At 36.8% G+C, this 9,961-nt stretch overlaps 1 protein-coding gene across 3 annotated transcripts in view; it reads right to left on the reverse strand.

The window, feature by feature from the left end:
• Nucleotides 1–9,961, reverse strand: part of CDYL (chromodomain Y like) — a 105,631-nt gene that overhangs the window by 94,314 nt on the left and 1,356 nt on the right. The gene's annotated exons all lie outside the window — the stretch shown is intronic.

Raw genomic sequence — 9,961 nt, forward strand, 5'->3', positions numbered from 1 at the left:
ATTTTCTTCTTCCCTTTCTCATAATTTACTGTCTCAGTATACTTTAAGTCTTTATTTAGCATGCAGACATATAAAATCCCTTTTTCCAAATTAATCACCTTTAGTCACATACTTTTAGTTCCAGCTTCATCAATATAAACAAGTACACATAAAAATAAAGGGCCAAATAAAGCATTATTTCATTAATAGAAATAATAAACCCATATACAGAGATATATAGGCTAGAATGATGACTCTCATTAATTCCCATGATTTTTGCTTGACAGTAAGAATGATAAAGAAATTACTTTGTGTGCATGCAAGGAATCAGTTTTGTTACATTTCTTAGCTTTGATTAGACATATATATATATATATATGCTCAGGTGAAGGATTGAATTTTTTAGGATAAACTGGTTTGTAATTACCTTAAAAAGGAACTTAGAATTGGATAGTTCAATTAATACTGAATATAGAATATATTCAAATAACACTCAACAATAAAGAACTTCACATTTTACAGACCAATACCAGCACTATGTTTAACTAAGATGTTCACTTGTACTGAAAAAATACATCTCACACTCTAAGTATAACTTAACTGATATCTGTCCATCAGTGCTTTAGTGTCATAAGTATCTGAAGGTAGGAAGAACAGAGCATAGCAAATGATTTTATTTGGATATATGTAGGAAAATAATATGGGTATAGATATAAATTAGTAACAGTAAAGTTTCACCTGTCACTATGAGTGGCTCAAAATCCAATGTTCATGGGGACAGAAACCATATCACGTCCCAGTGCTCATTTTATCTCCCCACTAAATCCATGTTTTGATAACCCATGCATCGATAACCCCCAAAACACCATCTTATTCAATATACTTCTGCATCACACCAGTTTCAGGAAAGCTGAACTTAAAACCTAAATCAACCTTTGTAAAGAATTGTTTTTTAAAGATAAGTTGTTTTAAGATAAGATGATTTTCCTCAATAAGCATTTAAAACAAAAATCTAATAAAAGACAAAAACCATGTTATTAAATCTTTACTGTTAAGGAAGTAGAAAAGTATGGTACAGGTTTCCTACACTGGTGGTGTGTATCCTGCTGATGAAAAAATGAAGATTATCCCATCTTTGTATAGTTTTAAAGTTTTATGAAGTCATAACCCTTTATATCCATTGGGTTTCCAATATCCATTGTAGTCATGGACTTAAGCTGTCAAATCAACACCTGCTTGATACACCAGCTTCCATGTTTTAGCAGTCCTACAGTGTCTCATCTCAAAGAAGCATCCTCAAATACAGTGATTTCCATCTTCTCATTCAGAACCCAATATTTTATTCTTGGGTAGTTTAAATAAATAAGCACAAACCTCAGGAGAGCTGATGAGTACAATGTGGGAGAGAGGAAAAACAAATCAATTAAGGAGCTGCCCTGATAGAAGAGAGATGCCTCTAACAGGAGTGAAATAGAATCTGAAACACTGATGGATCTTTGGAAACAGGAAGTTAACCTACTTGCCTTCGGCATTTGGAAAAAAAAATTCTTTGTTGTTATTGATCATTCCTTGATGACCTGGGTAAAAATACAGCTCATGCCAATGTTAATTCTCTGGAAGCCAATGCCTTCAAAAGTCATATAATGATAAACTTGTCCTAGACTTCCGTAGTATATTGTCTTATGGAAGTTTTTTTCAGATTAAAACCAAATAAAGATCAAGTGTCCTTTTTTCCTCCCACTCCACACATTTCCTTTTGTACAATCAAATCAAAACCCAAAGCACATAACACTAAGCACATGAACCAGACAAAGAGGAGAAAAAATTTCAAAGCTGGGCTTTAACCTTCTCTACATACATATATTACAAAAAGACCTGATGTGCACCAACAGTTTAAATTTGCTCTTTGAAACTTCTGACTTTGCTACATCACAAGTGAAAACTGATTGACTGCCCTGAAACTGCACTCCATTAAATCTTCTGTTCCACTTGGGAATGCTTGGACATCTAGTTAGTTACTCCTTCAGCTGCAAAAGAGGGTGGCAAACTGAGGTCGAAGCATCATTTTCAAGAAACATTAGAAATTGTTTAGCTGGAAATGCTCACTCAATTGACAAGTTGCTGTGAATATATCTATTTAGCATAACTATATTTACAAACTAATTCCACAGAAAAATACACTAAGAACAAAAGCTCAAGATTCTGTCTGACGTAAACGTCACTGCTCTTACTTTATGTTTATTTGTTCTTTGAAAGCACTGCTAATTCAAGATCAAGTTTGGTCCTTATCTGTAAACTAATAAGTGAGAAAAAAATGTGCTAGTCTTGAAAACATGACTAGCCACCTAAGAGTTAAGTTATAAAGTAACTACATGGCAAAAAGCTTACAGAGGAGAAAAAAATGCTGTTTTTTCCTGTTTTCAAAGAAGTTTTCCATCAGTCTTCGTAACCTTTATATATTATACTTCAGTACAATCTACTATGGTTTATACTTACAAAACAGTACTAACTTCAAATAATGAGATTAATTCCTAGAGTTATTATTACAAGTGCTATTACAATTTGTCTTATTTTGTGGGCACATTCCTCTCTCCAAATTTTCTAAGCTGAGTGTACTTCCACATAGCTGCCAGCTAGACCTTATTTTGGGATGCAGTCCATCAGCACATCAAGTCTGTGCTGAAGACTCTGTAGATATCTAGAGCATACAACCTCAAGCTGATGACTTGAAGTTCAACACAGAGTTAACATTTGTTTTGTTTGATCACACGCACTAACAACCTCTTCTTGAAAAATCTGAGCTCAAGTTAACACAGAATTCAGGAACAACAATGTAGTTGTGGCCTGCAGCCACAAACCCCTGGCAGATGTGCGCAGGTAATGAATGTGGGCTCAGAACATCTGGGCAGCTCAGGTTATGTTGCCAGTATTTTATAACCAAGGCTGAAATCTGCCTTGTCCCAACAAAGCCAGCCATGAAAGCTCCCAATGACTATCGCTGTGCCACAGTTCCCATTTTTCACTCTACAGTGAGACATTATGGACTTGTGATAGGAATTAGGGTGTTGAACTGGATGGATCCTTTGTGTCAGTACACAGAGCCTTACATTCCATTATTTCTTACAGACACAATCCCAGGTCTGTTGGTTTTAACTCTGTAAGTGACCTCGACACAAAAGTGAAATGGAATTGTCACACTGTGCTGTCACAAGCTGTGTTTTATCCATACAAAGAACTGGGGAAAATCAGGTGCTGAAATCAAAACACAACAAATGAGCATGATTTAACAACTAGCCAAACTATACTCCAGTCAACTCTCACAAATATACTTTGAATTGTTTTCTACCCTTCATACATCTAGTGATTGGTAACAAAAATGCTATCAATATCCTGAGGATGCCTCATTGAAGAACTGCATTTAATGGAAGGAACTTCATAAACTACCCACTTCTGAATATCCACTGAATACAACATTCAACACATCATAGTCTTGAAAGTATTTTGAAGTTGATATATATCCATTTTAACACTCTTAAGAATGTACCTCAATGGTTCCCCTACGTTTGTATTTACAAAATGTACATGTAACATTTTTCTGTGATAAATACATCACAATATACTTCCCACAACTTGCTTTAAACTGGGGCATCTCCAAAATAAAGCCAAATTTTTTCCCTAAACCAAGCAAATTTCCATAATCCAGTATTTTACACGAAGTGAAGATGCTTAGAGAAGTATTTAAATGTCTCTGCAAAATGAAAATCACAAAGTTATTTAAACAAAAAACCAACCCAAACGAGAAGAGAAGAGAAGAGAAGAGAAGAGAAGAGAAGAGAAGAGAAGAGAAGAGCTCCTTCCCTTTCAATCCAGGATATTAAAAAAATAACAGAGTTTTGATTTTTCATTTGCTACTATGACAATCAGCAAAGAATCAACACTTAATTTCCTTAAAAGGTGTAACAAACTGTGGGGGCAGAAGAGTTAGAGAAGCACAACTACAAATGTGGTTAGGCCACTTGAATATATACTTTATCTTTCCCCACAAAAAAAATGAAACAAACCCTCAGACTTAACAGGGCCAAGAAGAAAGATTTGATCTGAGCTTTACTAATTCATTGTATGTACTGTGATAGTAAAATGTGAAGCCTCACTGAAGAACCACAACAAAACGGAGTTACATAGTTCCACTATTCAATACAACCAATTTACAGTTAAAAGATACTTAGAAAATAGTTGCTTTATTTTACAATTAATCCTACCAATGTGGCTTTAAAGTAACTTAAAAATGTAGATCTATGATAAAAATATGCTTTTTAATCCACATCCATCCTGTGTATTCATACATATGAATAGATGCCTTGAAAAATATCTGCCACAGGTCACCATTAAGGGACACATGTGAATCTTATGAGGATGTTTATGAAAACAGTAAATATTTTTGCCTTTACAGTGTACTGAACCAGTAACATGCCAGTTTTCTTTTCCTCTAAGTAATATGGAGAGAAGTTCAAAGAAATAATTTCAAAGAGCACAAAATTCTTGTGTGTAAATATTAAAAGCTCATCAGAAATCAGAAAAAATAAAAGCTCTTCGTAGAGAGATACTACAGCTCTAAAATACATCTGATAATATAAAATCTGTACTTTTAAGGTATTTTCTGGACTAGCAGCATACTGTCAGAGAAACCACATGGTGGGCTGATTATAAATATAAATATTTTTTTCTAAGATTAAAAAAATAATCAACCCTGTATTTATTGACCCATAATATCTATCATGTGGCATCCAGCCATTCAAAACCTCAAAGGCATAGAAGAGAACAGGGAGAGATTTGTGCATCCCTTTTTACCCTGCAAGTACAGTTTGTGGAGCTTGTGCTTCTAACAGATACACAAAAATAATACACTGCCCAGTAATAGCAGATTTGGAATTTATTACAGAAGAATAAGAGTGGCATTATAGGGCTGCTTCTCTGTTATATCCAACAGATCTGTACATCCAGTTATCACATAGTCTGGTTGAATAAGATGAAAGCATAACTGTTAGTGACTTGGTTTTTTCTACTGCTTTGGCACAGATCAGAAATGCTGCAGCAGTCAGGAAGAAATGAAGCTGCACCTACTGAGAAGTCTAAAAGGGACACAGCAACCCTGATGCTGTACCAGCTACGCCAACCTTCCTGAAGAACAAGGGGCTGTGGCATGTCTCATTAAGTTCTTTGTGTCCGATAATTTATCCTCATTCAAGAGGTACTGAACATCAGCATAGTGTAAGCAACCTTCTGTGATAGTAGAGTCTTGCAAGTTGGAAGTAATTGTTCTGTAACTATAAACGTGACTGGCACCACAGTAATAAATCTCTGATTGACCAAAAAACTCAATAAATTAAATCACAGTAAAAGACAGACTGTGAAGGTTAAGAATTATCAGAGCCTCACAGGCTTTATGGATGAGACATCTCTTTCCCACTTTCCCTCCCTTCCATTTTTTTTTTTGTCTGTGATGGACATGAGCAATTCAAAAGAAGTAATATATGAAAAAATAAAACCATTATTTTTACTATACTGATTTTGTACATGCACATACAAAGGAGTTTTGTGCATAAAACCTGCTAAGACATCTCCATATCTGTGAACCATTTGTGCTCCACACAGGACACAGACAGAGGTTCACTCCTTTCCCTGCATGTGTTTGAGCTCTCCCTGGGAGCAGCCCTGAGCCTTGCCAGGGCAGTGGCACCATGGAGGGCAGGGCACACTGGAGAAAACCCCAGGGGCAGCTCAAGCACTTCCCCTGCAGCAGCACCAGAAGACAGGGCACTAGTCCTCAATTTTGTCCAGAGTTCTGGGGCTAATCAAGCTGGTTAAAAGCAGCTTGGCAAGAAACATGGAAAAGTCAAGTTTCTTACACTAAATGTGATGGCTCCACTCCTGCAGTGCTCTTGCATTTGTGCTCTAGTTTAAAGAAGTTAAAGTCACCCATGGAGGATGAACAGCTAATCCTCAACTCTGTTTTAAGTCAGATGAGTAGTTCCTAAGGAGTGGATGCAGCACAAACGCATCTGATGTAAACTCCTAGTCTTAGTTGGGTAGAGTCAGTCAAGCAAATTTGTGTCTTTTACCTCTCCTGCAACAAGCATTTCCACCAGCTGTCAAAATAAACTCATAAAAACTTAGGCATTACACCTCAATGACTAAGTCCCTCCTTATGAACAACATCTTTAACCAAGGTCTTTGGAATCAGCACATCAGAAACAAGCAACAGAAGACAGATCCCAAGACAATCTGGAATTCCTGCAAGACAGGTTGAATGAAAACAACCCATTGCAATGAGGAAAAAAATGGCTATTGCTTGAATATACAGCCAATTCTAATTTGTTGCTAATAGTAATTTTTCATCAAATAGCCATTAAAAACTACAACTCCAAGCTGCATACTGCAGATAATGGATTTACCCTTTCAGTTAACTTAAGCAAAACAAATGTTTAAACTTTCCAGCAAATGCACACAAAACATGATGAAGATTCGATCGCTGCAGTGTAACTAGGGCCGTGAGAGAAACTTTGGGTTTAAGTGAGTAATTCCTATGCAGTATCAAATTTTCAACAAAATGACAGCATTTCTCCAAGAGTTTTCTACACTCTATCATTTAGAAGACTAGCACACTCAATGAAGAACAGCCCAGAGGATCACTTTTTTTGACTTGTGGCCACTACTCTACACACAAAGCTTAAATTTTCTTGGAATACGTGTCTTTGGGCTTACTTATTAGGTGATTAAACCTGACACATAGCTTAATGTCAGGCCATAGAACTTCAGCCAGTTGCTCCTGAAATTTGTTTGTTAGTAATTTCACTGTATCTGTATAATTTAATGTCAAAGGCTTTAGTTCTAAAAATAAAACCAAAAGTACTGAATCATCATTGGAAGTGAAGTATCACCTTGAGGATATTAGACACCAGTATGAAAAAATGCATGTTTTTTGCAAGGCAATGGAAGAATTTAAAAAAATATATGTTTTCCATTCTATAAAACATACAAAAATGTCTAATTTTGAAGTACAGGACTTTCAGTATCTTAATCTATAATATTTTAATGGAAATTGGTTGGGACACCTTAAAACACTAGGTTTATGAGCAATGCCAATGTGAAACACAGAGTAAAGAGAAGGCATCAAGGCATAGGTACACCAGCAAAATTCACACAAACTGTTTTGCTTACTTATCAGTAAAACCCAGTAAAAATGTTTTGATGTGAGTAACAATCATGGCCCAAGCCTAGCCAGAGTGGATCCAGTGGGCCATGTATATTATGGGTATCAGCTGTACCAGTAGCTCCCTGAGGAAAGGCAGAAACACTCAGTAACTTGACTAGACACAATGTCCAACAGTAGAGAACTTCAATGCATTTCCACATCACCTAATACAAAAACAAATTATTAAATTTTATGAGAAAGAGACTCTTCCAAACTCAGCACAGATTAGTTGTTGTCCACTGACCATGACTTGGTACATCTGACCTGCTGGCTACCACACAGTTCTCCCACAGAGCACTTGTATGGAATAATTTCCACATTTCATCAAACAAACTTGTCATGCCAACCACAACTCAGGATGACTTCAATCCCAGACATCACTTGCAAGAGTTTGCCAAAGGAGGTCAAGGGATTTTACTGCAGAGACAGTAAACATAGTTTGCTCCTGAAAGAACCTTGGAAATGAGGTCTACTCTAATTACTCTAGTGAAGATGATGAGAACAAGTAACAATGTTTAGTAGGAAACAGGTCAGTAAGCCAAAGGAAAGTTGTCACATTGAAGAAGAAGGTAACCCTATCATTTGCCCAAAGGCTGCACAAAGGATTTTTCAAAAACCACACTAACAAATCCCAGCAGGCACATACAAAGAGAGGAGCCATGTCAATGCCTGTTGAAACAAACTTGCAGAAATAAAAACCCAATGCACCTTTTCTTATGTTTCCTTCACCTGTCTTGTTCACCAACTACTCCAGGTCTGTCCACCTCGCTAAAAAACACTTTGTCCCTTGAAGAAACAAACTTGAAAACACAAAAAGTATGTTATTTGCCTCACCTACAGAGGCTGGTAACATTACTGACTGCTGCATTTTCCATCTAGAAAAGAGCCTCTTCAATGTTTCTACCCCAGTAAAAAAAAAAAAAAAGAAAAAAAAGGCAAAAAAATAGCGGGTAGTCATCACCACAACCTCTAAAATGCATGGGAACAAATGACATTGAGGATACACAGCCAGCCCCAGTCACACTGCCAACCCATTAGTAGATTTCAAGGTCTTGATCTTTGAATTTGCAATCACTGGCCTACATAGAGATCAGCTCCCTCTCTTCAGGGATGATATCCAGAAATAAAAAGAATCCCACAAATAAGTGAATGCACTAAGATTAAAAAAAAAAAAAAAAAAAAAAAGAAAAACAAACTTACCTTCATTTTTTATAAGAGGATTTTTCATTTGTATTTTGGAAGAACCATGACACATATCAGCAGAAATAGTTGGCATTCATACTTAAGCTAACAATTGCAAATAGATTACACAACATTTTTTTGATCAAGACACTAGATCAAGATCCAGAAGGAAAAATGGAAGTATAACAAATGGCAGCAGATTTCAAACACGAGACTCAAACAATATTGAATGGCATGACCTATAAATAAGACAACCATGAAACAGAAGTAAGCCCACCATCAATAACACAGGCAGTTCACAAAACAGTTTAAATTACTTAAAAATTAACATTTCATGTCTACTCACAGCTATGTCCTTCCCAAATTAGTGCTCACTATATTTAAATCATTTATTATTTTATGGTTTTTCAGACATGGCTAGAAAATTCATTATAAGACAAAACTTGTCAAAAACGAGCAACAATTTAGAAAAAAGAGACAGCTTGACCACATGTCAGTCCAAAAGCATTAACTATTTTGGCACCTTAATTAAACTTTGCACTTGCACGATTAAAGAAAGCGTCTGATTTTTAAAATTTAAAAGTATCCCTTCAGGTGTTTTTCAAGAGCGGCATTTGCGCAATGGCCACTACGTGCCACCTACCCAGAGGACAACTGCGCCCCACAGACTACTGAGCAAACAAGGCAACATTTTGAACACAAGACAGCCAAGAAGAGTCATGCACAATGGTCATTCTTAGCCTCAGTTCTTAGCTCATTCTTAGCTCAGCAAACAGAATTTTCCTGGTCATTTATTAGTGCCCATCAAAACCAGTATCTCGTTGTCCATCTTTGATCAAACACGGCAACACACGAAGAGCAAGAACTGGCCGCATCACAGTCTATAGGCCCAACTCCACAAACCCAACACAACTCTCGCAAAGTCAAAGCAAGTTTTTGGCAATTCCTTGAGACACAGAGTGGTTCCTAAATTTCACTCCTACTTTCAGGGATGATCCCTTCAAGATTGGCTTAAGCTACATTTTTTTTTACATCTTTTGTGGCTTAAGCTACATTGTGAGGATGGGGAAACTTGCCAGAGCAATTAACCATGATTTATCTGTCTTGGGAATACAGGCCTTCGGTCTTCTTTCTAGTCCACCAGTGTAGCACCTCTGCTGACAGCCAACTTGCTTAAAATACAAGCCCACCCGGGGCACCTTCCACTGACTTCTACAGGGTCTGTTCACCGATGGCATCACAGATGTAACTCAATTAAGGAGAGGTACATGTGCACCAGCTGTACGGTAAGACATCTTCTGTCAAGTGTCCTGAAGGCTATCTGCATCCTTTTAACCTTAAGAGTTCCAGCCTCTGGATATATATTTTTAATATATCGCTGTCTGGATGCATATTAACTATCAGATAAGAGCATTTTTGGTTTTGGGAAGCCAATTCTCTACCCAAAAGGCAGGAACAGCTCCAAAACAACAATGGCTTTTCAGTCCCGGGGATAACTTCTTGCAAAAATAAAAACAAGGAAGTTCAATCCAAGAGAACCATGATGCT

Source organism: Agelaius tricolor, unplaced genomic scaffold, assembly GCF_023055355.1.
Source record: "Agelaius tricolor isolate 1412-34295 unplaced genomic scaffold, bAgeTri1.0.p SCAF_2, whole genome shotgun sequence".
In the NCBI taxonomy this organism is placed as follows: Eukaryota; Metazoa; Chordata; class Aves; order Passeriformes; family Icteridae; genus Agelaius; species Agelaius tricolor.